Genomic DNA, 27700 nt, shown 5'->3' on the forward strand with positions numbered 1-27700 from the left:
TTGGGTCCATTGGTCTATCAAGCGTCTTTCATGTTTTTTAAGTAAGCAGGTTAAATATATTACAGTTAAATGTACTGGACTTCCTTCACTTTCAGTTAGTGTTTATCCAGGAGGTAAAAATGGAATCTGACGTCTGCAAACAAATCTACTAAGAAGAAACAGATTCTCATATATTTGGAGATGCACCTAAAAATGGCATACAGGTGGATGGATCTGGCAGCATTTTAATTGAAGCTGATAGCTGCGTTTATGATCACTGTATGAAAAAAATGCTTTCTGGATGTTTGTTGCAAGAATTTTATTGAGTTTAATAAAAACCCCATAACTTACTGTGATACTGAAATGATGACTAGTGGTGATAGTCAACCATTTCAAAGAAGTCACGTGTCTTAATTAGACTTTGTGTGAGCTTTAGAGCTTTCCCTAACTTTTTTGTTCAAAACTTTGTCATTAACAGAAGTCAGGAAGTAAGGCACATCAATTTGCCCTCCTTTCCAGTCTGCTAATTATCTTTTTTAGACAAATATCCATGACTTAAATTTGGCAAACATCCTTAAAACCCTGAAATTTGTAGTCATACTACGCACTTCGTTATTTATTTTTACTCTCTTTTTCTTTTGCTTTTATCTGGCAAATACTCTTGGTGGGAGAGAGAATTGATATTTCTCCAAATAACTTAGAAAAACTAGTATCTAGGAAAAAGGAAAACCCAAAGTACATAGGTGCCTACATACACAGAAATCTTTTAGTGCTGTGAAGAGAGAGCTATTTTTGTCTAGGTACAGGCACTCATTCCATTTAAATTCTCGATGACTTCTTAAAGTTAGGTGCCTTTCTTGCACATATGTTGTTTATGGAGGGAGGCCACGGACAAAGGGGAGCTGTGGAGGGTTGAATGCCCGTCATGAGTTAGAAAGGCTACAATGACGCTGAATAACTGTCTCTGCATTGGGAATACCAGTGTAGATCTTTGGAAGTTTCTGGAACCAAAAAGATCCGTTTGTGAGGATCTTCTGTAGCACGGAATGTGAACCACATGTTGGTGGGTCAGTAGGAGATGGGACAGACATAGGTCGCACACTATTGTTCCATATTTTTTCCTGAGGTCTGAAAAATGGGGAGATGACAAAACAGAAACTATGTTCTCATTCAGGAGAAGAAGAGGGAAAGGTTTCCTTGGAGAGATTCTTTTCCCTTATCCATGGCCAGCTTAGTCCCTCTTTCCCTAACCGTGACCTAATTTCACTCCAGTTCCCATAGTTTTTACATTTCTGTTCCTCAGCCCTGACCTGTCTTTTCTTACTGGCAGCAAACAAGCAATATTCTTTCAGTCTCCTCCTTTCTTCGGACCTCTGCAAAGCAGTCTCTGAATGACATATTTTTCTAAGGAAATTGTTCAAGTCAAGAACCAAGATGTTTCCTGAGTGCTTCAGATAATAGCTTTCAAAGCCACAGATGAGTACAGAAGGAAGAATCAAAAGAGCATCATGGGAGAAACCAAGCTTGTGCAAAAGAGATTGTGGATCAAGAGATATCAGAAAGTGAATAGCTGAAGCAGCCAAGTTTTAGGGAGGCATCAAAGAATGTAAGCATAGTATCAATCTCCTCATCTGCAGGCAGGGGAAATGACCCAGAAATTTTGGGGGCCTGTTCCTTTTCAGTGTTATTGTGAAGGAGATCAAAGGTAGTTTAGAAATTTATATGTAGAATTTATCACCATTTAAGCACATTTCTACCAACCCACTCAATCCCCTTCTGGACACACAGTAAAAGTTGGTAGCCCTTCTCAATCACGTACACGAGAACCATCCTCAGTATGTGGGAGGTACTGCTTCAAAAAGAACTGTTCCTTACTATTCCTAGCTGAATGTAAAGGCTGCCCTGAGCCCTTGCAGAGGTTTTAAAAGGGACAGCAGGAACCTATGATTTGAAGACAACTGGGAATATTAACCCCCCGTCCCTTACGTAACCCCTTGCACTCAGACAAGCACTTTTGACTTCATGCCTACATGTCCTAAAGGCCACTCAAACCAGAAATGGGCTCCATCATTGTCATGGCATATTCTCATGACCTAGCAGCATGAAGATTATGCAATGTCTATTCCGGTGTAGACAAGGACCCAAACAGTGTTAAAGATCCTGTACCTGATGGTAAATAAGGCATTAGTCTTCAACAGCTCTTAGGCCAGAGTTAGGTAAGGCACAGCCATCATGCCTTCTGGTGAAGCCTATTAAGATGCTTCTAAGTATACACCGATGGTCCTCCAAGGCTTGCATAGCATGAGGTGGTAGTTCATGAGGTTTAGGTAGTTATAGGAACCCTGAGTTGTGCATTAGATAGAAATGATAAATAGTCCTCCAGTCCAACCCCCCTGCGATGAGCAGGGACATCTTCAACTAGATTACGTTGCTCAGACCCCCATCCAACCTGACCTTGAATGACCTTGCCTTTTCAAGTCCTTTGGCCTTTAACTTGGTTCCTGCTGTTCGTATCTGTGAAATGGAAAAGCATCTACCAGTGTCAAGAAGTTTTATAAAATGTAATGCATGGTTGTAAAATTATTTTAAGATTAAGAATACCAGAATTGTATTTTCCAGAGCTATAGAAAAAGGAAGTCAGTAAAGACATTCACAACAGTGATAAGCGCTGTTACAAACATTTGTGAATTATCCTGTGCATTTTGATCATGCCTCCAGTGTGTGGTTTGTATAAAGTGAATGACAAGCCATTCTTGAACACATATTTGTCAATTTCACATAAATTGACATTTCACATAAAAATGGACATAAAATTAATTTAAAGATAACTCACCTAAATGAAAACCATCATCCTGACCATAAGCTTTTCAAGCTGCCAGCTTCCTCAAGGAGGATGTCCCAGCTAAAAAGAAAACAAAGCTAGAAACTCCAATCTTTTCTGAAAGAAGAGAAGCAAATTCTTCTGTGAGAATCATCCCTAAGAATGTCTTTTCCTATGCTCCTAAAGTTTGTAGCTTAGGGTTGCTAGCATTGCGACTCTCAAATTAAAGGAAATATCAATGAAAAACTGTTTCGTTTTGTAGGCTCCTTTAGTTTTAATTGAAAGATCATTCTTTTGTACTTGAAAGTAGAAGAATCACTTTGTTAGGCTGACAGTTTTTACTACAGGGAAGAAGGTTTCTCAATTTCTTTTAGAGTAAATTAAATTACAGGAAAATCAATATCTGCAATAAGAAAACAGTGTAATTTTCAGGGCTGCTGAACAACTTAAGGACTCGAGACATTTTCCAGTTGCTTAAAAAAATGTTTAAACTATTTTTAGAGGAGTATAAATAGTGCTATATGCTACATATTCCTACAAGCATGCTACAACCTATGCTACAAGAGAGGACAGAAGAACACTAAGAGTCCTTGCCAGTTTCGTTTAGATGAATAATTCTCTCCTGACTTCAAATCCATTAGTTAATTTAATTCTGAGCAGGCAGGTAGAATGTTGTACCTTACTTGACTACTTTAGCTAGCCATAGCCATTTCTAGGGCTTCACAGAAAGATACTAAGAGACATTATATTAAAAGTGAATATTTTCCTCCTACGTTCCTACCCTAACCAATGAAATTCTGAAACACAGAGTTTATTGAGGTACAGTACAACTAGGTCTGCACGTTCAATTAATTTATTTTCCATTATTCTGCATCAGTTCTGTCCCCACACCTCTCCAACTTCGCTTCTGCTGCTGTCAGGACTCTTCACCAACCTTATGCTTCTGGGCCTGATGAGGAAGAGCTGTATCAGGGTCCTTGTCTACTTTGCCATGCTGTTCGGTGTAGAGAAAAGAAGAAGCACAGACATTCAACTTGGAGGAAAGGAGGATGAAGGAATGAAATGCAGACCCTTTGAACTACTGCATTCTTTGTATTTGTTTTTCTGTGTTCTATCCTGTGAGCTTGATGTTATATCATGAGGAGAAAAAGAGAAAATTTTGGTGGTTTCCTGAAGCAGTCTAGTTGGTTGCCTGCTTCCAAAGTAGAGGAATGGAAGTGTCTGCTCTGGTTCCCCTAGCATGTTTGAAACTTATGAGAGGGACTGAGAGTTTTTCTGTTGTTCCTAGAGGGGTATCAGATGCAGCTAAATTTATTCATGAGGGCAAAAGCTACCAAAACTGCTGCCACTGATTCCGTGGATACAGAACAGTTTAAAGATCTCTTCTACTTCCCTGGTTTAGAATAGGATCCAGAAAGTTGGCAACTGAGAAATCATAAAAGCCCTCTTCCATCAGTTCTGATGTAGTTGCCAAGACACTCCCCATGATATTTGAAAAGTCATGGCAATCAGGTGAAGTCCCTGGTGACTGGAAAAAGGGAAACATTGTAGAAAGGAGGACCTTGGGAACTACCAACCTGTCAGCCTCACCTCTGTGCCTGATCATGAAACGGAGTCTCCTTGAAGGCTAAGGCACATGGAGGACAGGCAGGTGATTTGAGACAGCCAGTGTGCTTCACCAAGGGCAAATCCTACCTGACCAACCTAGTGGCCTTCTATGATGGAGTGACTACATCAGTGGACAAGGGAAGAGCTACGAATGTCATCTATCTGGACTTCTGTAAGGCCTTTGACACAGTCCCCCACAACATCCTTCTCTAAATTGGAGAGATATGGATTTGATGGGTGGACGTTTGGTGGATGAGGAATTGGTCGGATGGTCACATCCAGAGGGTAGTGGTCAATGGCTCAACGTCCAGAGGGAGACTGGTGACAAGTAGTGTACCCCAGGGGTCCGTTTTGGGACCAGTACTGTCTAATATCTTGATAAATGTCATAGGCAGTGGGATCAAGTGCACCCTCAGCAAGTTTGCAGACCGCACCAAGCTGGGTGGTGCAGTTGACATGCCTGAGGGACGGGATGCCATTCAGAGGGACCTGGAAAAGCACAAGAAGTGGGCCTGTATGAACGTCATGAGGTTGAACAAGGCCAAGTGCAGGGTCCTGCACTTGGGTCGGGTCAACCCCAGTATCAATACACACTGGGGGATGAAGGCATTGAGCAGCCCTACCAAGAAGGACTTGGAGGTACAGGTGGATGAAAAGCTGGACATGAGCCAACAGTGTGCACTTGCAGCTCAGAAAGTGAAACGTCTCCTAGGCTGCACCAAATGCAGTGTGGCCAACAGGTTGAGGGAGGTGATTCTGCCCCTCTACTCTGTTCCTTTGAGACCCCACTGCAAGTATTGTGTCCAGCTCTGGAGCCCTCATCACTGGAAAGACATGGACCTATTAGAGCGGGTCCAGAGAAGGACCACAAAGATGATCAGAGGGCTGGAGCACCTCTTCTGTGAGGACAGGCTGAGAGAGTTGGGGTTGTTCAGCCTGGAGAAGAGAAGGCTCTGGGGAGACCTTATTGCAGCCTTTCAGTACCTAAAGGGGGCTTATAAGAAAGATGGGGACAAACTTTTTAGCAGGGTCTGTTGTGATAGGACGAGGGATAATGGTTTTAAACTAAAAGAGGGTAGATTTAGACTAGATATAAGGAAGAAATTTTTAACAATGAGGGTGGTGAAACACTGGACCAGATTGCCCAGAGAGGTGGCAGATGCACCATCCCTGCAAACATTCAAGGTCAGGTTGGATGGCGCTCTGAGCAACCTGATTTAGTTGAAGATGTCCCTGCTCATTGCAGGGTTTGGACTAGATGACCTTTAAAAGTCCCTTCCAACCCAAACTATTCTAGGATTCTATGAAAGAGATCTCTGAGCTTGCAAAGATAAGGAATCAGTAGTTAAGTAAGGATATGTTACCTGTCCTTGCTTTTGATATTTCCCATATTTAAAACTTCACCTGTGTTATCATCAGCACTTAGTTTTACAAGGGCTGTGCTTTGACAGAGAACAGGCAATGAAGGACTATTACCTCGTGTTTTAGAGCGCCAATCCAGGGTAAATATACTGCACTTCTGGACTCTTTGATATGATGTTGGCATCGTGATCGTAATTAATACACAATAGAATAGCAAATCAAGGTCGTACATGCAAATTTAACTCCTGCAGTTGGTAATCTTTTTGAATTCTTGGCTTTAATATACACTCTTTAACATTCCTTTAACACTTCAGTGTGATAATATAGTAAATAATTCTCTAAGAACTAGAGTTAGTTTTCCACTAGTGTAGGAATCATAACTTATTTTCTTGATTTAAATGTATTTTAAAAGGAGTGTTCTGAAGAAAAGGATCTGGGGGTCTTGGTAGAGAGTAAACTATCCATGAGCAAGCAATGTGCCCTTGTCGCCAAAAAGGCCAATGGAATCCTGGGCTGCATAGGGAAGAGTGTGGCCAGCAGGTCAAGGGAGGTCATTCTCCCCCTCTACTCTGCACTGGTGAGGCCACAACTGGAATACTGTGTCCAGTTCTGGGCTCCCCAGTTCAAGAGAGACAGGGAACTACTGGAACGAGTCCAGCGAAGGGCAACAAAGATGATTGAGGGACGGGAGCATCTCCCTTATGAGGAAAGGCTGAGAGAGCTGGGACTCTTTAGCCTGGAGAAGAGGAGGCTGAGGGGAGACCTTATTAATGTTTACAAGTATCTAAAGGGTGGGTTGAAGGAGGATGGAGCCAGACTCTTTTCAGTGGTTCTCAGTGACAGGACAAGGGGCAATGGGCACAAGCTGGAACACAGGAAGTTCTGATCAAATATGATAAAAAACTGCTTTATGTGAGGGTGACAGAGCCTGCCCAGGAAACAGGCTGCCCAGGGAGGTTGTGGAGTCCCCTTCTCTGGAGACTTTCAAGACCTGCCTGGATGGAGTCCAGAGTAATGTGCTGTAGGCAATCCTGCTTTAGCAGGGGAGTTGGACTATGTGATCTCTAGAGGTCCCTTCCAATTCTGAAAATTCCGTGATTCCGTGAGTGCAAATATCGAATTGATTGTTATGTAAAATTAGCTGAATTTCAGAAAAAAATAGATTATATAAAGCACCTCTCAAATAAAACCAGAATTAGAAATAGCCAAACCCATTAAACCCCTCAGTTTATTTGCCTTTTAATTAGCAGCTGTACTTTCCTAGTTAAAACTGGAATTGGTTATCATCCTGCTTGCTAGAGATACCTTTAGAGTCCAAGTTTCAATTCAATATTTCTCATTTTTGCGTTCTCTTCTTCTTCCTTAGTAGGGAGTAGAAAGAACTAATATTGTCTATGGTTCCAGGAATGATTATACCGGAAAGTCTGTCAGTACGCCATGAAGCTAAGAATGGCTATTATGAATGTAGTTAAGCCTGGTATCAAAGACATAGAAGATCAAGTTCAATCTGCCCATGTTGCTGCTTGTGGAATAATTATCTTGAACGATGCCAAAAAAAAGCTTACCTAAACTAGATAGCTTGAGAATTTAATACGAAGTATTTTCAAGCTGCTTGAAGAATCAGCAGAACCTTTTGTGAGGAGCAGACTCATGCAAGCGTCTTTCACCTAAAAAAATTAGGAAAACCTTTTGATTCTCTCTTACAAACTTTCTTAAATGCATATTTAGAAAATTTTTTATTCATCAACCAACTATAAGACCAACTACAGCTCTATCAAGTGTTATTTAAGTGAGTATTTTTATACTGTCCCTGAAAAGGATGTCTTTTTTTTTAAGTTCTAGTCAATCTATGGTTATGTAATCATAGTATGTATGCCCTGGAGCCTTCTTGTCACTGCTCATTGCAGTTATTATTCAGACATGATTCTGGAAATTTAGGCAGGTTATTTTTATCAACAGAATCTTGTAAAGTTATCTTTTAAGGAGAAATTGAGCTGTGAATCTTCATGTCAGATTCAAGCTCATAAGCATACAGGATCTCTCAGGGGGCTTTTTTATTGCAACAATTGTATTCATCAACAAACTGTATACAGTTAGTTATAGGGATCCACGGATCTCTTCCTTGAACTCCTGCTGTAAGTTTAGGTTCTCCTGATGTGCATAAGCAACTATACTTATTTTTTCTTCTAGTGGAAATTACGTTGAATTTGTCAACATTGCACAAGGCCATCATCTTGCTCTTTCACTAAGTTTGTTTAGGTCTTTTTAAAGATCCTCACTATACTTGCTAAACAAAATGACTTTGTCACATATTTAACTCTCTAGGTCTTTAACAGATTAAGAAATATAGCAAACTTTATCAGATGTACACTGAAATATTGTGACTTCAGCCTAAATGCCACTGCTTTTGGTGACACTGTATTCAGAATCTCAAAATCACATTTCAAAGTGGACTGTGCTCCCCTAACTCCTATCCATTTTGTAAATGCTTTTCAATTTCTTGAACATGCTACTGTAAATTTTTTAAGTCTGTTAGAATTCAGCTTTTCAGTTGATTGACAGTTAATCGTACCCCTTTCTTTCCTACTATATTTTTTAATCACCTGGGACGTTTTCTCTTATTCTGTGTCTCTTCAGTTTCTGCATTGTTTTCTGGTTAAGGACCCTATCTGCAGCCTTCTAACAACTGTGGAAATAGCTGTCCAGTTTCATCACCTTTTAGAAGGCCAAGCAGTACCAAGAGATCAATATCACATGAACGTTTTGGGAGGAATTATTGTTATTTTTAGGGAATAACGATTATACTGAATTCTTTATTGTTATATTTCTTATTTTAATTTTTAAAAGTTTGCAAGGTGTTAGTGTAAGACTTACTGGTTTGTGATTTCCCAGATCACCTCAAGTAGCTTTTAAAAGTATGTATTATTGTCCATGCAGTTGGGATGGGGGGGGAGTGCGGGAGGGAGGAGGGGGTTGCTAGCATCCATTCTGCTTTATTCCTATGCTCCTTCCAAAACATGATGTAAATGGCATCTGGACCTACTAGTAATTTACTTAAGAAATTAGCTGATGGTTTCTGAACCTGTGTTTCTGATATCCTCATCTTTAATAGTAATAACTAACGCATACACAAAAAAAAAGGAGCGTACATAAAGGATCCTTTGCCAATACACTCTGTTAAAAGCTGAATCAAATAAATAATTAAGTTTTTTAATATTGTTGTTTGATTGCTTCCTTTAGCCCTGGGTAACCCAGGAGATTCATCAAGTTTTGTTGTCGCTACCGTTTTGTAAGCTTGCCATTTCCAATGTGATCAAAACATTTCACTTTTTTTTTTCCCTTTACCTCTCTTAATACTCTGAACACTAGTGTAAACCTAGAGCAACTCTTCTGAGTTGAATGGGGTTGTTCCAGATGGATGTTGTACTTTCCACCTCCACATAGCTTGACTGCATTTTCCCCCAGGTTTTATTCTCCTCATTAAAATAAAATAAAATGTTTGAACAAAAACATATATTTGCTTTTTACGATAATGGGCAAAGAGTTGTATTAAAAATTGGTTTTGCATAAAGAAGTTTGGACTGTTAGCCCAGCTACTGTTCTTATAAAATCTTCATTGTAAATATTTTCTTCTACCTTTTGCCGGAAAAATAGCATCCATATTGGTTTTGTCATGTTTAATAGGTAACATAGCTTTTACTTGAAGTGAATTTGGGCTTCCAGGGACTTCTAAAACTAAGACGATATCTCTTATTAACCAATGCCTATGAGTGTAACACCAAGCAAAGTACAGGGAATCATATTGTTGGATCTCAGTCAGTTTTTTTAAAAAGGAACTTTAAACACTCTTGAGAAGCATTGCATGTAAAGGAAGACAGAATTCATTAGTTTTTAATGTTTCCATTTTGCATTTGCAGATTTGCACTAACTTTCAAATAGAACGGTTCTAAATCAGTATTTTATAATCTATACTGATACGAATTAAAACTACAAAAAAGCAACACTATAGAATGGGGAAGAGACCTTTAATCACCAAGTATCAAAATGATTAAAATGGATATCGGTACAGCTATCCCAGTTATACTGATGAGGAAACTGAGGCACTGAGTGGTAGAGTGATTTGTCCCAGTCTTTAATGAGAGATGGTTAAAGACCATAGATGCGTTGATTTCCAGGCTGGCACTTCAGCCACAAACTGTTTAATCAATGGCGTTTAGCCTGAAAGCTTGTGTGCATGTTTCTGGTGATACTCTTGTGTGTTGTCTTCCAGATCACAAGGAATTTAGGATTGATTACACTTTTGCATTGTGCTGCTGTGATAGCAACCTAACCGTGTAATGTGTTAAGGATAAGTCAAGTATATTCTGTATCTTATTTTCCCCATATACTTTACTGTTGCTCAGGCTCGATCCATAGGTTTTAGTTTACGTATCACAGTCATTGAATGTCGTATATAGCATACATGGAAATTGTTCTCAGAGTCAGGTTTCGAGCACTCTGATAGCATACATGGGTATTTGTTTAATGTTCCACTACATACAAAAATGCTATATAAAATTTGGGGTTTCATTGCCCAAATGTGCGTCACTGTGTGTTATTTTAGTTCCTATCTGAAGTGAGGAAAAAGGAAGCAGTATACACACAAAGAGAAAAGAAAAGAAGATATTCTTGGCAGTTGTATAGTTCCAGATTGCATTTGCACTGTGGAGGGACAGGTGGGGGATCTGGGAAAACACTGTGTAATGTGGCCACCTGTCAGGAAAATTACCACCTGTCTCCAGTCTTGATCTTAGTTGTTCAGAATATTAACGGAACAGAAAAACAGTGGCATCCCTGTAAGTGAAAACAGTTGATGGGTTGATCTTTTTTAATATGGTTACAAACTATTTATTACCCAGGTAATAAGACACTGAATAAATTGTTTGTACTGTGGATCAGAATATCAAAGTCTCAATCACAGTCAGACAGAACTGGCTCTTGATATCTATCTGTATGTTAGTTTAGAGGTTCTGTAACCCCGCATATTAGAAACCTCTGTTTAAGTTTTTCTTTTATCTTGCTAGTGCTCCTTTCATTTTGGTCACAGTGGCTAATTTTAATCACTGTTGCTTATGGGTTCAAGCAATTACCAACCTTATCATCCATACTGTAGAATCCCATTGTTGTTTTCTCTTACCACCTTTCTTCCAAACAGGGAATGAGAAGCTTCCAAGCTCTCCTTTGTCACTTCTTCCCTCTCTTTTCTCTCTGAAGGATGAGGCAGGGTTAAGCATTGAACATTCACTGAAGCTATGAATGCATATACAAAGACCTCAGTCTTCAGTAGTACATTGCTGCTGCTACCACAGCCAGTCTAGAGTCCTCAAGCTACTCACTATGAATCACGTCTTAAAGGAAAAACTTTCACAGGCAAGCCCTCTACCTCTTTCTTGCCTCCAGCTGTATTTTGTGACTAATTTCAATCACTTGGGCAACCTCACCTGCCACTAAATTACACTAACCTACCAGGTACTTTACATCTTGCAGCTCTGAAATGCTTCTGTTCTGCTGCATCCTCACATTCTGCAAAACTTTAGGAAACCAGTTGGTATTTTTCTGTAGCTCTGCTTATGTAAGGTTTGTCATGCCTCCTGGATTGGAAGCCTGGTATTGTCTATCTGACTATTCTGCTGAGATCTACCAAGAGAGGATAAATAGGAGAGAGGGGAGCTGAAACAACTTCATCTCAGGGTGAGGACACAGTCTTCCCAAAGTCTTCTGCTGTAGAACACTCTCCTGGTCTTGCAGAAAAATCTATTATTCAGTTACAGCATCTTCTGACTACTTATTCTCCATATAATGTAGTATTTCTGCTATTTCACAAATCTGCAGCTGCTTTCTTGCATCCTCTCAGTATCAGCAGATACCCACATTAAAGCTGCCTTAGCAAATCCAGGAGTCCTTTACTCTTACCTGCCTAGCACTCTTCTGCATGTTACTATGCCTCTATAAATTTCTCGGGTCTGATAATTGCCTTTCATTCTACAGTGTCTCAGAACTTCTCAATATACCCTGTGAGACTTACCCCCATTTGTTCATCTGCCAGGTTTTGCAGAGCTGTGACCTTCTTTTGCTACTGTTTGCAGCAGGATATATTGACAACGTACACTAATATTTGTAGCTGAACACAAAGTATTTGCAAGTATACAAAATAACTCAATAAGTAATTATAGAACTTGAAGATCTGGTGGTCATAAAGTAAGAGGACAATTTCTTGTTCTTGCAATTGAAGAACATTTCCAGTGACAGCTATAGCAGTTGCTAATAATGGAACATAAAAAAAGAAAAAAAAAAAAAAAGAAAAAAGTACTGTTTTTAACTTCTTTCAATGCAATTAGATCAGTTGAAAGGAGGAGGTGAATGAATATCATCTGACTTGGACGGTTCTCTGAATTCATCAGCAAGTCTCCAGAGATTGTTCAAATACTCTTGCATTTTCAAGTATGCTTTTTTCCAATCTTCATAAAAACTTTGTAACTCTTTGGGGTGTAGCACCACTGCAGAATCCACCAGCTGTGGGCATACGTAAGCTGGGTGCCTGGAGAACAGTTGTGGTAGGAAAGAACTCAGTGATTGAACTCACATTCTACCTGAAAATGTGAGTACATGTTGGGAGGTCAGCCCATGCTGATTGTCGTGCTGCTGCAGAGAACATTGTTACAATACCTGAGCTTTGTGAGCTCAATGTGAATTTACCTGCCTGAACTGTAGTCACATCTTTGCTGGCTATATGATTGTCTTTTTGTAACTAGAGGCTGTAATCTTTTCATACTTTACAGTAACTCATAAATGTTTAAGACAGCTTTTGAGCAATTAGTGCTGCTTCTGCTCTAGAAGTTATGAATTTGTTATGTGCAATGATTTTCATAATGTGTCACCTTAATTGATTTCAGTCAGTTTGACAAAGAAAAGCAGTAAAACTGAAAACATGTAAGATTGCAGTTTTTTAGTTGCATGAATAATGTGCAATACGAATTCCAATCTATTTTCATGAAAAAAATAACAAATGGCTTATTCCACTCTATTCTTAGCCTGGAAATGTGCTGACACATCTAATGCATCATAAGAAGTACTTTACACGTGAGTTACCTTAGTTAGCGGCTCACTGGGTCCCCACACTTGTGCTTCCTATTTATGAAGTGGCTTTACGCTTGAATGCAGTTTGTTTCATAATGCTTAAAGACAAATAACCCTTTACAGCTATTAAAATGTGAAAAAATACACTGGGCTAGAAATATCTTTTTCTGCAAGTGTTCTTTTTTTCCTTCAGAGATGTAGCCATCATGTATTTCTTATTCATCCCTTGTGCGTGACCTATCAGATTGAAGTGGCTCGCAGAGAGGAAGAGCACTCCCAAGATAAAATACTAGAAGCAGCACTAGGAGAATTCTGGTGCAGATTTATTTTTTAAAATCCACATCAAAAAGCCATTTGAGGCAATTATATCTTGACTTGTGACTATGGGCAAGCATTTTTTCAGAACAAGTTGGAAAATACATCTTGTTTATCTGTAATCATTCTCCTCTGAGAATGTGATCACATGTATTTGATGTACTTCCTAGAAATCTTGAGGATTCATACCTTAGTGAGTTCTTGGGTTGCAGCTGAGGTTGGTTGGTTGACCTTCCTAGAGAAGGTCACTTGCCAAGGCTAGGAGCCACTTGGGTAACTGGAAATGGTGAGCTGTGCTGCATACGTGAACTGGATAAGGAAGTGCTAAGGAAGAACAGTGCTGCAGTTCCTGGGACTGTCCTTTCCACCACTGCTTTCTCTCATTAGATCTTCTCCATTTGCCTCTTTTTATCCTGTTTTTTCCTCTTTGTGTTGAGGAGAAGCTTAAGAGGGGTCTCTTTTGAGTAACTCCACAGGGAAGGTCAGAAAAAAGCACTGAAATCATGAAATTGTTTCACTTTAGTAAGTTCCTAAGAATATGCAGATCCATCTCTTTTGTCCTGTACTTGGATTTCCCTTACAATGCCTATTTCAGAATTCAGAATCATAATAACTCAAGATAATCAATTTTGAAATGTAATCCAGAGCAAACTATACCACAGTGAATGTTCAAAATGAAAAATGTTCTCCTAGATATCTACTTGATACACTTGATAGAAATTTGGAGTTCCAATTGTTTGGATTAACTTAAACTGAAAGTTGCAGAAGAAAAAAAACCTTGCAGCAAAAAAATGTGTTCTCCTCTTTTCTGCTTTAATGTGTTCAGAGCCAACTCACACATTAAATAAAGTCGCTTTTGATTTAAAAACTTTAAGATATTTTTTCTTTTTAAAGATTCTTCAGCCATTAACACTTGTATGACTGGTTATATATTTGCCTAAAGCTTCAGCTCTCTCTCCATCATCCATGAGCTCAGTGAAGCTTTGCTTGAAGTTTTAATCATATTGTTAGTTTTATTGTATTGGTAGTGTGAATGGCTGGCAGCCTCTTTGTTGAAACTGTTCACCAAAAAGCTTTTTTTCTGTGCAGATGCAAATAGTGCAAGGAATAAGAAAAAAGTAAAAGGTTATTTTTCTGTTTGCATACTCTCCCATTAGATAAGTGTTAATTTACGGTCTTTTCCTTTGTAAAATACCATTAGAAATAGGAAATAGGATTAATACAGAATCAATCACTTGCTGTTTGCTTTTGCTTGCTGACTTTTTGCTTCTTAATATATACTGATATTAAGTATGACGGTTTCACTTTTGATTGTCACATAGTAATTTAATACTACCGTAGTTCCAAAATCTGCAAAACCAAATTTAAATTAGAAACAAAAATGCCAAAGAGAAGTTAAATATATGAAAGAAAGTAGTAGGAAAACCCACCAAAGTATTGTAGGCTATAACACTCTTTTAGAACCTGGATGCCTTGTGTTAGGTTTCTAGTCTGTTCAGGCAGATAACAATAGGTTGATTTTTTTCTGAAGTAAAAAGCCAACAAATCCAATGTAATTTAATTTAATAAGATTTTTTTAATAATGAACATGCAGAAAAATCACACATTTTCACTCTTTTAATCTATTTTTGAATTTGAGGAGTTCAGGACTAAAAGATGAAAAAGGTTGGAATACAATATTTAACATTATCTCAGAGGGTGCAGCTAATCTGCATGTGTTCCTACTCTGAGGACTGGTTCCATTCAGTACCCTTCACCACCAACCAGTATTCGCATCCTTCCCTCCTGCTGCCTGGTGCGCTGGAACTGGGAAATACAATCTGGGGGAAAGAAGTTGTTTTGTCGTTTGTGGTGGAGGTGTTTTCCAGCACGAGTGGTTCCCTGTTGTGTTTGTGTAGCAGTGGAATGAGCCGTAGTATCAGCACGAGGACGATGGAACTGTTCAGCCAAGGGCAGCAGCGAGAAAGTCAGGAGCATGGCTTTTGTTGATAGTGTGGACTTAAATTTGTTTAGATCAATCATGAAACCACACAGTAGGATTTCCTCCTCTGCTATTTAACGTTTGATGTTATGGATGAACTGAAGGTATTAGCTAGACTGATTTTCAATTTGTCAGGCATCTTGCAAACATGGTTTACCATGAAAAAGACAAGGTAAGGCAGAAAGACCAGACAAACAAGCAGGGCGGAGTCAGGTCATAGAGTTCCAAATATAAAAAGATGTTTCAAAAGACTGAGTGCAGTTATGTAACAGTTGTCTGTTGGTCACTGAAAACTGCAAAATTCAATGAGGAACATCTCTGTTTTCAGCAGCTCCTCTTGGGATGTAGGATGGCTATTTAATCAGAATTTCCATATATAAGGCCTTGTCTCAACAGTTATATTTCTTTATTTCAGAAGGATATCTATACAAGTAGTACAAAATTCCAAATAGCTTTTCGTCATCATCTTCAAAAGGGTGATGTCTGCATAAGCTACCTTGTTAATTAGTTTTAAATGATACCATAGTTGTAAGCTTTAACATTCTCATTCAGATGTTATGGGAGAACGTGACTGTGCCTTTCCTATCATTGACAGTTATTTATATAAATATTTTTAATCACGTTTTTGCTTTATGTTGTTTTAATCCCATCAGATAATAGAGGTGATCCAAAAACTCCAATATAACCCTTAATCCACGATTTTAATGTTTGCTTGAGTCTCTAATTTCCATCCTCCTCTCCCTTTACCCTTTCATTGTCATGGACATTGAACCATCAACATTTTGCAGCCTACTACCAGAAATGAACTACTGTTGACATCATTCCTGAATCAGTTAAAAGCAGGTTCCCACAGGACAAACACTGCATGTGTACAAATTGTTTACAGCTTCTGTGTGGTCGGTGTTGATAATAAACGTAGAATAAAGGTCCAGGGAAGTAAGCCATGCAGAGATTTGCTCTTTAATTTTGGCACTATATTGGCTGCTGCATGATCTTCATGCAAGCTAGAAATATCAAGTGCAGTTCTTTTTAAAAAATCAGTCCGTGGCTGAGACAGATGCTCTTTAGAATGAAATTTAATGATATGTGGCATTCAAGTAGTCAAAATGTTTTTTCACGTGTCAGCCTATTCCTTATCTTACTCTATTTAGCTAATTTTGTCGGATCTTATTGTCTTACTAACTGATAGCTTGTCATGGAATAGTGAAGAGTGTTATGACTCTGTCTTTGCTCTGTCCCTTTTCCTTTTCCTCCACTGTTCTCTGTCTCTAAGTGCACACTTTTCTCTTGTGAGCATGATTTTATGCATAAGAATCTGTTCTTCATTGAGTGGCTGAGTTTTAAAATGTTTTATAACATGCAGATATCACTATTTGAGCTTCTGTTCCTTTTATTTCCCTGTTGCAGTTTCATTATTGCTGGTGGAAATCTTTTTTATATATATATGTATTGAGTTTTCAATCCAAATACGTTTTTAATTGACATAAAAGCAGGTGTGTTTCACCAGTCAGGCATAATTTTACAGTTTAACAAATATCAGAAATCAAACAATATGCACGTAACAGTTGTACGGTATTCATGTACCTTATACAAAACAATATACATGGAAAAATACACACGGAAGGGTGCAAATACTATGAAACCTTTGATTTCCAAATTGGCTTAAATTAAAAAATGCTGTATGTTGAAGCAATATTCAAGTCTTGTTTCTTAAGCACTAAAAGGTTGCTGAACTCAAATAGTTGAAAGGTACTAAATTACCTATGCTATGCTTATATTTTATGCTTCAAGTGACTGTGCCAGGGAGCTTGCTGAATACATGCCCTTGCATCCTCAGAATGTAGGATGTGGGTAGCAGTTTCCTGTTGCACAAGCAGAAAAGACCTCAGCAAATTTGTATGCTGGCTGTTGCCCTCTGGACTATAAAGATAGAACAGATATACGGGGGTGAATTACAACACATTCAAGATTGACATGTGTCATACTTCAGGATTTTCCTGGAGCCAGGGGAAGTTTTTGCCATCTATACTTATTTTCAAAAAGCTTGACCAGGCTACATAGTTATCCTACTGACCTTCTGCAGTCTTGGAAAAGGATTGCATGGCCCTTAGGTTCTTAAACAATTCTTTTAACATTCATAGAAGGAAATCCTTCAGGATTAAGGTTTTTTTAACCTCTAGAGCCAGAGCATTCTTAGCTTACCATTTTTTTACCATAGTTCATATTGCTTTTTATCACTCTACAGGCTTTGACAGTAAAGCAGAGTTTAGTTAGCTGGACTTGAGTTCTGGATTTTATGAACAAGATTATATTTTACACCTGATTATTTGTGGTCTTTTTCCTAGTCACTATTTATGACAAAATCTCTTCACCTGTTTCAGATTTTCCCCACATAAATTTTTTTCACTTTTTTCTTTTGGTTGTGTGTGCTGGTGACTCGGAGGATGTATGGGCAGTGCAAAAATGTGTCCATCTGAGGGATCTGTTGAACTCCAAGAAATGGAGTATCTTGCCTCAAAACTACTCAGGTCTTTCTGTTTCTTGAGATGTCTCCCAGCATAACACTTGACCGGGGTCCACTGCGCGGGCCTAAGATTTTTTACTTTTGTTTTCTCTTTTCACTTCAAAGCCTCTGAAATAATGTGAGGGCTGTGTTTCAGCCTTATAGCACAGTGTTTTTATAACACAAGACAAAGGATGTATCTTACAAGCTCCAGAATATGGTAGGAATGCATGCAGTGGTATTTGAGGATGAAAAAACTTTGGGGATGGAGCTGAAAGACTCTCTAGGGCAGAAGAAGCCAAACCAGGCACAGCCTTTTCACATTGTCTATGGGTAGTGCTCCTTGGAATATTCCTCCCTCTGAACCACTCCCTGGTTAGGTCTCAGAGTGAGCTAAATGCATCTCTTCAAAACGGAGTCTGGGAGCTAAGTAACAATTACGTCATATGGACAATCAGGGAATCTGCTCCTAGCTGTGCTCCTGGGTATTATTTTACTTAGCAGAGTAGATGCAGTAATCTGCTTTCCAAGTGCTCCTTACATGTTGGACTACTTCCACATTCATCTATTGCATTTATATTCCCCTGCATTTAAACAGTAGATGCAAATGCATTTGATGACAGTTGTCAGAATCAGGCAGTCTGGCTACTTAAAGGTACCTACCTAATTAACCACGAGTTATGGCAACTATGGCAAAGTCACTGAGGTCTTTTCCTAGGACCGGGCATCTTAGTTAAATATCATGTTCCTCTGTCTTGTCAGCCAGTTTTTTATTTTACAGTCACTGAATTACTAAAGCCACCAATACATGAATTTTAAATATTATACAAGATATCTGTTATGCGTATATTTCATGATCTTTGGTACCCATCCTGTCTTCCCAGTTGTCAATGAAGTATCATATTTATAAATGAACATATGATGCTTTATTATTTATTTATGCTTACCTTATCAGTAAGACATATGACTTGATGTGAAGACATAAAATGCACGATTCACCCTTTTTCACTGGGTTCCTATATTACCCTCATTATTTAAAAAATAATAACTTTGTTCCATGTTTCCAGTTTGCTTCTTTTTCAAATTCAGCTTTCAGGAATTGCTTCTTGTTATGGCTTTCTCAGATTGAAGAGCTTTTCAGCAGTAATTTTTTCTTTCTTGTAGCAGATTTATAGACAATAAGCAAATAATCTCAATTGTCTTTTTGATAAACTGTACTGGTAGCTTATATACTTTCTTTGTCCTTGATTCTTTTCTGTTTTCCCTTTCTGTCTGCGAATATCACAATATTTCATTAGCTCTTTTAACATTGTCTCTAATTTCATTGTCACATATCCAAAGATAGCATTTGGTTTTAGAAGTAGTTCATAATGAGTTGCTTGTGTATTATGATTCCTGAATCCTACTTAGTCACTACTTTTCAGGATTCGATCCTCCGTTTTGTTGCGCAGGCCACACGCACTGGAATTCAGCGGGCTGACTTTCCTCCTTTTGATTTTTCCTCAAAGAATAGCCTTTGTGTTACTTGCAGATTTTACCAGCGCTGGTTTAACTTTCAAGTCACTAAAGAGATGTATGAATAACCTTGACCGGCAACTCTTTGGAGCCTTACTAGAAGCATCATATCTCTGATGACAGGAAGGACCTCATGAAATTATCCGATATCTTTGTTTCTGGCAGGTTAGCAATGCATATTAATAAAGGCATTTTGGGACAACCCAATGATCTCGGAGGAATGGACTTTGTCAGTCTTGCCTTACATCTCTTTAGGAAGGTCATTCTCACTGGCTAAAAGATTTTCTGCATTAGTGATCTATATTATAGTTTAGGAATGTTTCTTAATACATGCTGGTGATACTCAATACATCCACTCTGAAGTACTGTATAGATTTTGCAGTGTCTTCCACTTCTTGGTCTTGAAGGTTCACCCAGTAGTCATCTCATTCTTTTTTAGTTATAATCTATCCCCCCAAAAAACCTATTTATCCGATGAAATACTGTTGGCTAGTTTTCCATAAGCAAAAATGCAGAGAAACCTCTAGAAGGAAAAAAAAATCATTTGATTGTAGGTGTTTTCTGTTTGAGGAAGTGACTTCACGTTTACGTAACTATCCACCTTCCATGTCAAAGTTTTGCATGACAGCAGGATCTGTGGTTTGGAAAGAGGAAAGAGCCGGTAGGAGGCATGTATTTCTCCATATCAAGTAAGAGAATGATACCATCTTCGTGCAAGGCTCTTGTCTGACTGTGGCTTTGTAAGACAGTTCTGCGGCTCAGTGTAATATGGAAGAATGTACAATCTGCACTCTGAACAGTGCTTCTGTTCACATCTTTAAAGCAATATTCAGTCACTTTCTAACTTACGTATGCCTGTAAGAAACAGAATCACAATAATGCAAGAACCACATAACAAAAACCCATGACCTGTATTATGTGAAAGATAAAATTATCTCATTGTAATAATCCCCTTTTGCCTTAAAAACTCATTATGAATCACTTTCTTTTTAATGTAATTATTAACAAATCATCACACACAAAATCAGGAAGGCTATTCTGTTTTCCAATAACTTGTTCATATGCCTTTTGAAGATATTCCAGAGATCCTGCTAGCAAATAATTTGATTAGGTGAAACTATTTCCTTTGCTGTTTCCGAGCAAGATATTACCAAATTTAATAGCACCAAAAATATACTCCATAACTTGATATTTATAAATTGCCATGCTCCAAAAGGAAGCTCGATTATTTTTACTCCTAGTTCCAGAGTGGCTTTTTGGGATTCTGTTTAGACCTTTTCTTTTTCTGTAGCCCAGAAAGTTCAGAGTTTGAAACTAGTATCATTCCTTGAGGTTCCTAGTTTTTTAGAGTAAAATCTATTGCACAATTGCTGAATGCAAACTTGTAGGTAAGCTGCAATAAATCAGTGCATCACTGAGAATTATACTGACTCTAGGGAACATTTAAAGGTTCTCTCAATGAGTTTAAGTACAATGAATTGACCATTGTTCACGTATCTGTTACCTAATGGTGATACTATATCCAGTAAAGTATTTATTTTAAGTTAGACTGGAAAAATGATTTTTATTATGATAATATGAACAGAATATAACTCAGGAAGCCAGGTGTTTAAAATAAAAGATTGTCATGCTTATATCTGCCATTCTAATTTTAATTCTTTCTCTTGGAAATACTCTAGAGGTGATCTTTAATTACCTGAATACACAGTATTTTTTTCACAGGATCTTTAACACCATTGAAGTCAGCTGATGGATTATGTTTGGGATAAGATATACATTCAGTAGTTTTATGAACTTTATTTGGTTACTTGCCTCTATCATAATTATTCTCCTTTGTTCAAATGTTGCAAAGAATACACTGGGAGGGTTGGGGTTTTTTTGCGTCTTTAGAGTACTGCTAGCTGTTAGCACAAGCTTGCTGCCATCGTAATGCTGCTACATGGCTTCGAAGGCATGGATGTGGCCTGCTTTTGGTCTACTTGCATCCCAAAAAACTTGGATGAGTTACTGCAGTTTTCTATCTGGGTAGACTTAACTAGCAGTACCTTCTGGCTGATGTTTAGACATCTTAAAAGAGGAGACAAGAAGGGCATTGGTGACATCTGTTAAAGAATGTGAAGCAATCTGCTCATGTTCAGACCAGCTTCTGGACAGTAGCCTACTACCCACTAGAGAGCAAGGGAAGCTGCTAAGTTTCACTTGCGTACCCGTCATGACCCAGTTTGATCTCCCCAGCACTTATACTCTATGAAAGCCAGCAGAGGGAATGAGGTGAGGGTTTATGCAGAGAAGCAGAACAGCAGTAACTTATATCAGTACCCACCCACTGCTGCAAAACAAACTCACCCAGACTTCTGACAGCATTATTTTGGGAGAGTGGTAATCTTAATTACTCAGGTATCCCTGAGTTCTTGTCTTGTCCTGCTTGTCTTTTTAATTCGGTAGACATTTGTTTTCTTAGATTTCTATCTTTGATTCTAGTTCCCCACACTGACACCCCCAGTGAGGGGGAAGTATTGCTCCCCCTCACAGTTTCTGAAATTTCTGTCCAGGACGTTGCACTAAAGTAATTTCAGTGGTTTTACTAAGAGCTCTTACGAGTTCTTCAGACTTCTAATATTGCCAGTTAAATAAGTATGCTGGATCTGTAGAATCTAGTCACTGGATCTCTTCTTTTTCTAACTCCTGTGAGAAAATAGGAGGAAAAAATGGCTGGTCCACTGAGGTTTTGTATACTTTGAGGCATGTTCCAAGAAGCCCTGGTAGCACAGCTCCTCCATGGACCACCTTGTCCAGGAGCTAAGGGGAAGGCAGTATCACGGCTTGTATATAAATGAACATTCTTGACTCAAGCGTCCTTGAATATTAATGTTTGTAAGGATATGACACGTGGCACCATGTGCCTGTGTATCCTCCAATCTATTCCATGCAAAACCCCCATATATTCAAACTTCTGCATTTTTCATTTCAAAATGTACAGTTACATGTGCAAAAGGCAACCTGTTATAATATTCTATAATGATGACCTTAACATTTAGATACCCATTTATGGAAAGTGATATCCTAAAAGAATGAGAGGGAAAAAAAAACCCATTCAAATGGAAAAAATAGCAGAATAGAACAAGCAGAGCTATTTAGAAGTAGCTTCACCTCACTGGAGTGTGAGGATAAATCATCATTTTGGAAAGGTATGTGAATGAAATGTAAAATGGACATTCTCACAGTTTATAAAATCTAGAGGTGGTATTGCATGTTTCCTTTCAAGGCAGGAAAGTGTTATCACTGGTCTTTCTCTTCGAAGTAGCAAAATGAGAAACGCCAATGACAGTTCCAAAGATAGGCAACATGATTAAAAAACACTGACTAATGCTTTATACAAATGCAGAAATGGCAAATGGGCATTTTGACTGCAATGTACTGCCTGAATTATTAAATAGCTGAGGAATGAAAATGAGCAGAATTTTGGCAAGCTTTTTAAAAAGCTCATGCAGAGTTTGCCTTTTCTTTAATTGCTGCTCTTTCTAGGGGAAAAACTCATACATTTTATTAGTTTGTTTCATCTATTTAGGTTAACTCATTGATATTATTAGAATGAGTTCTCAAAACACAACATTTCAGGAATCCCAAAATCTGTAGAACAGTCTGCCCTCTGCTGCTTTCCATAATAAACTAGAAATCAAGAAGGCCTGAATTCTCATCTGCGTTCTTCCTTTGATTTGTTCTTATAATTTCCTTGTGCTTCACAGTCCTAATCTTTGTTGACCAAATTTAATTACCCTGTCTCAAAGGTGGGATTGTTGGGGCTTAAAATGTCTGCCTACAGTAGTGTTGTAGTGTTGAATCCTTTAGCACACCAACAACAGAAATGGGTCTATAGACAATGTTTCCACTTATATTCAGATGTTCACTTCACCATTGTGAGTACACAGCAGATACTCTCACCAGTGCTAACATTATACACCACACAAGTGGGATGCTGCAGTATTAGTGGGAGAAAACAGGTAGCTGTTACTGTTGGAGAAAAAGACGTGGTAACACGGGAAAGGAAGACCCTTTGTAAGTTTCCAGGACCTGAAAGTCTACAAAATTAAGCTGCCACTCTTGAATAGTTTCTTTATTTCTTTACTGCTTCAAATAGTGAAAAAATGGACAGATCTGCAAAGAAAGTAAGTTGCAGGAGCTTACAATTTTTTATCACTTAAAGGTTTTGTAAGTAGGTACTGTAAGGAAATCAAAGAATTCCAATTAATGATTTTCGGACATCAGGTAGAGCAGTGCAGGATAAGAGGATGGACTAGATGACTTTTTAAAGTCTTTTGATTGGTTTTCTCAGAGTTCTACCTTTTTTTTTATGTTACAGAGAATATCTGCGCTGCATACAATTTGAAAAAATACATAAATTTTCCTACAACCTCATACATAAATACATGCTACTTTTCTGTATAGCCACTTATAACAAAAATCTTACTTTATCTATATGGGTGGTTTTACTACTTTAATACATTAATTAATTGATACATAGTTTGATGCATTTTTCTCTCCTACATGCAGGGTGTATGATATTAGACATCAGAAACTTATATCTAGCATCAGTACAGCCAGTGTTGTTCATAGTATCTTTGCTTTCCAAGTTAAAAAAGAAAAAATATCTTATTATTGTGCTAGCTTTTGGACATTTTACTTGAAGAAGAATTTTTTCTGTGTGCATTAATTACCAAATTATAAGTGTGGATTAGGATTAAATTCAGAGAACGTGGATTCTGTTACCATACATACACTCAGTTTTTTAATTTTACAAACTGTGAACGTTGGAACAGTGTGTCATTGGGAGATGATTTGGTCTATAAATGGTTATTGCTGCAAAAACTGAGCACACAAGTTTCTAACTACAGAAATTCTTAGATCAGTAGACAAAGGAAACTGAGCTTGCTTAGTTCTAAAAAACAGATTACTTTTTAAATTGCCTAGGCACATAACTTGAGGTGTATCATTTTAGGCTCATAATTTGAGAATTGGGGTGATTCTTGCCTTCTTGGCTTAGCAAAGGACCAAAAAGAAAGAAATGCTTCAGCAAGGATTGGTTCACGTTGACACTATTGATCTGGTTCCTCTTGTGACCAAAGGTCATGCTGACTGCTAAAAAAAGAAAGTGGTTGAGCAAAAGACCACTGACTTAGAGCAAGGTTGTTATTACAGGTGGCTCAGTAAATATTGTCCTTTCAGCTGTAAGCTGAGCTGGGTTTTCTGCAGAAATTGTTGCTTCGGTTTTATTTCACTGAGTTCAAGAGGCCAATTCTCAGTGCTGAACCAAATAATACAAATAATGTAAGGTTTAGGAAAAGTACAGATTTCCAGTACAGCAGTCATATTCTGTTAGTTGAATTTTATATATGTGTGTGTATACGTGTTTATATGTGTGTGTGTGTATGTATATTTGTGTATGTATAGGTATATGTGTGTAATTCCGAAGTTTTTTGTTTTATTGAAAGGACTTGGCAGCAATTGAAAAGGGATTAAGGAGCTATAAAGTGAGATCACCTTCCTTCAAAGCTTGTGTCAGTTTAGAGCATGGGATCTGAAAACCAGAACCGGGGCAATATTTATTTTGTGTATTTTCTCCAGGTTGTCTGCACAGCGTAGGTTTTCATGTTTATTGCCTCAGGTTAGTTTCCATCTCTACATGTTGCAAGAGGAAAAAAAAAAGAATAGACAATGTTTGCTAGATTCTGATAAACGAACTATTGTGCATCCATGGATTCCTTAGAAGTCTTTTAACTTCCTTTGTTCTTCTTTTGGATTTTCTAGTGTCTTCTCTGTGTACATCCGTCTTGTTTCCAAGGTCTCCAGGAAGTAAATGGAAGGACTTTCACTGTAAAATTCTTCTATATGCTAGCAACATATATGTACCTATCAGTCTGACATGGAGGTTCAGTAGTTCAGAAATAGTATTTCACAAGCTGGGTATTGTTTGTTCCTGAGTGTCCTTCAGGTTGAAGTAGCTTCCTTTCTTCTGTTCTAGGTTCTTCGGTCACCATTCTGGTCACTGTGCTTTTAACTGTTTCAGGCAAATGCACACTGACTACACAGAGTGCTGCAGACTACTTTCATGTTATCTATAATCTTTCTGATTTTTGGCTTGCTTTTTTAAGGAGGTTTCTTTCATTTTCTCAATATTTTGTGCAGACCAGCTTTTACCAGAATTTACATTATTGGTTTCCCCACCCATTACTGAGTTCGTAGTTTATAATGGGAGGTGACCACATCAGCATTGTAGAGTCAGTTTCATAATACAGATTCTGCTAGTTAAATGCTGTGTCTCCAGAGCTTTGAAAGTGGTCTCTGAAAAATCAGCGACTACTTCATCTGAAGAGTGGAGAAGCAGCACTGAAAACTTACTGCAGGGTGAGTCAGATGAAACACAATGAAAGAACATTTTAGGGATTGCTGCAGTTTCTGCAATCGTTGGTAGTGACATTGACATTTTCAAAGGTAAACTTTTGTGTCTCTGTAGAGTGCCTATACAAGCGTTATGCATCATACAGCCTCACTTAAGCTCTTTGAAAGCTTTAAATGTTCCATGGTCTCCATTTGTCCTTTACAAGAGAATAAATTTCACTGTGATGAGGCAGTGTCTTTACTTGTTGAGCAGACATTGACTATGTGCCAAATGCAGCAGTGAACAAGTTGAGTTTGGTTTACTTACCTGGAGGTTTTGTTCCAGGCTGGGATGGCTTTTAGTGTTGTTTTCTAGGACTGTAGAAGAAACATCTTCTGAACAGCAATCCATGAGAAAATGAAATGGGGAGATGTGGGGTCTCGGGTTTACTACCTGTTTGGGGAGGGAAAGTTAGCATATGAGGTCTCAGCTTGTCAGCTCTGTTTACATCTGACTCATATAAAGAGTCACCGTGCATGACAGCATGTCTGACAAAACAAGATGGGCCTCTTACATGGACAGAACGGGACCAGAGAGTGGGGAGTGTGCAGTGAGGGCTCTAATTTTGGCAGAAGTATATGGGTTTATGGCTGAAGAATGGAGCATGCAGGTGCTGTGGTACAACCGATGGCCAGAAGAAATGAAGGGTGGTCTGGGTGTGGTACCTTTCACAGTTAAATGGAGATTTTTGACATGTGCCTCATAAAGAAAGGAAGAATTGTATATTCATTTTATCAGTGCTGCATTCTTCTGATTGGAGAATGATGTCCAGATTGGACACTAATGTCCTTGAATAGGATGAAGAGAAAGATATTTTTCATTAACAACTCCAAGATAACTGTCTAATTAATGGATTTTAACTATTTTCAAATATCACTTTATGTTTATCTCTAACACTGTTTTAAGTCTTCTGAAAAGATAACCCACTCATGCACATTAGTACATGATTTTTGGAGCTGGGTTAAGAAAGGATCATGATCAGCAGAATTGTCGCAGACTTTGTCCTGGAGCTGTGGAAAGATACTACGGATTGAATATTTCATAGTTAGCAGGGCTAATGTCTTTGGGAAGGTTAGGCCTAAGGTGAAACTAAACTATTTTCTGTTGCTCCTCTGATTACGTTACCTTACTTTGTTCTGTGGGCTGCAAATGTCTGAAGACTCTGTTTTCCTCTTCTCTCTACTGCAGTCTTTCCATTTCCCATTTAGGGATCCATGGGAGTTTTCACACAGTGTAAGAACAACTGCTGTTTAATTATCACTTTTTCATTCTGAAGAAATAAGCATAGTGAACCATTTTTCTGAAACTCTGAAATAAAAAGGAATTACAAGTTGATAGTGAAAGATAAATTACAGCTTTTGCTATTTTAATAAGTAGTATTTATTCAGTTACAGGACCACATGAATATTTTCTGTGATTATATAAATTACAAGATAACCCACATTTTAAAGTACAAACAGCAATAGTAACAACCATGTAAAATTTATAACTACTTAACTTATAAATTATTACTGTAGACCAAACTATGAAAGATCACTGCTGATATGTAGCAGTAAACAACAACTATATTTTCCTTTTATAGATTTACATATCTTTTAGTACAATAGCCTTGAATTTTCAAAATATTGCTGGTTTTACTACCTTGTTTGTGTAACCGATTTCATGTGTCAGGTGTTGTTCTACTGATTTTTGGTGCCTTACAGGTACCTCAAAGGGAATGGGAGTTTAGCCTTTTGTAGGAATCTATAGGCCACAAATCATTTGTCACTGAAAACTGGAGGTTCTAATGTATGTGCATGCTATAGACACGTATGTGTTTGTATGTATTTATGTGTGTATATATATATAAGCTGTAGTGACCAATAGTGTTCTGCATCTAGAATAAGACAGATGGTTTGATAGATTGAAAACTATAGGTATGTAAAGATAATTCAAATCGAATACTTTACTTATCTGTAGAATTCGATGATATCTATTGTTTTACCTCCAGATATGTTATTTGTGAAGGGCAGACAATAACTGTCAAGGAAAAAACTGAGCTAGTTGAAAACAAAACCTCAAAAC

The 27700-nt window shown here is 38.1% G+C and overlaps 1 protein-coding gene across 4 annotated transcripts in view; it reads left to right on the forward strand.

The window, feature by feature from the left end:
• The window catches only part of STXBP5L (syntaxin binding protein 5L), a 211224-nt gene that overhangs the window by 24632 nt on the left and 158892 nt on the right, over positions 1–27700 (forward strand). The window lies entirely within an intron of this gene.

The sequence above is a fragment of the Rissa tridactyla genome, chromosome 1, assembly GCF_028500815.1.
Source record: "Rissa tridactyla isolate bRisTri1 chromosome 1, bRisTri1.patW.cur.20221130, whole genome shotgun sequence".
NCBI lineage: Eukaryota > Metazoa > Chordata > Aves > Charadriiformes > Laridae > Rissa > Rissa tridactyla.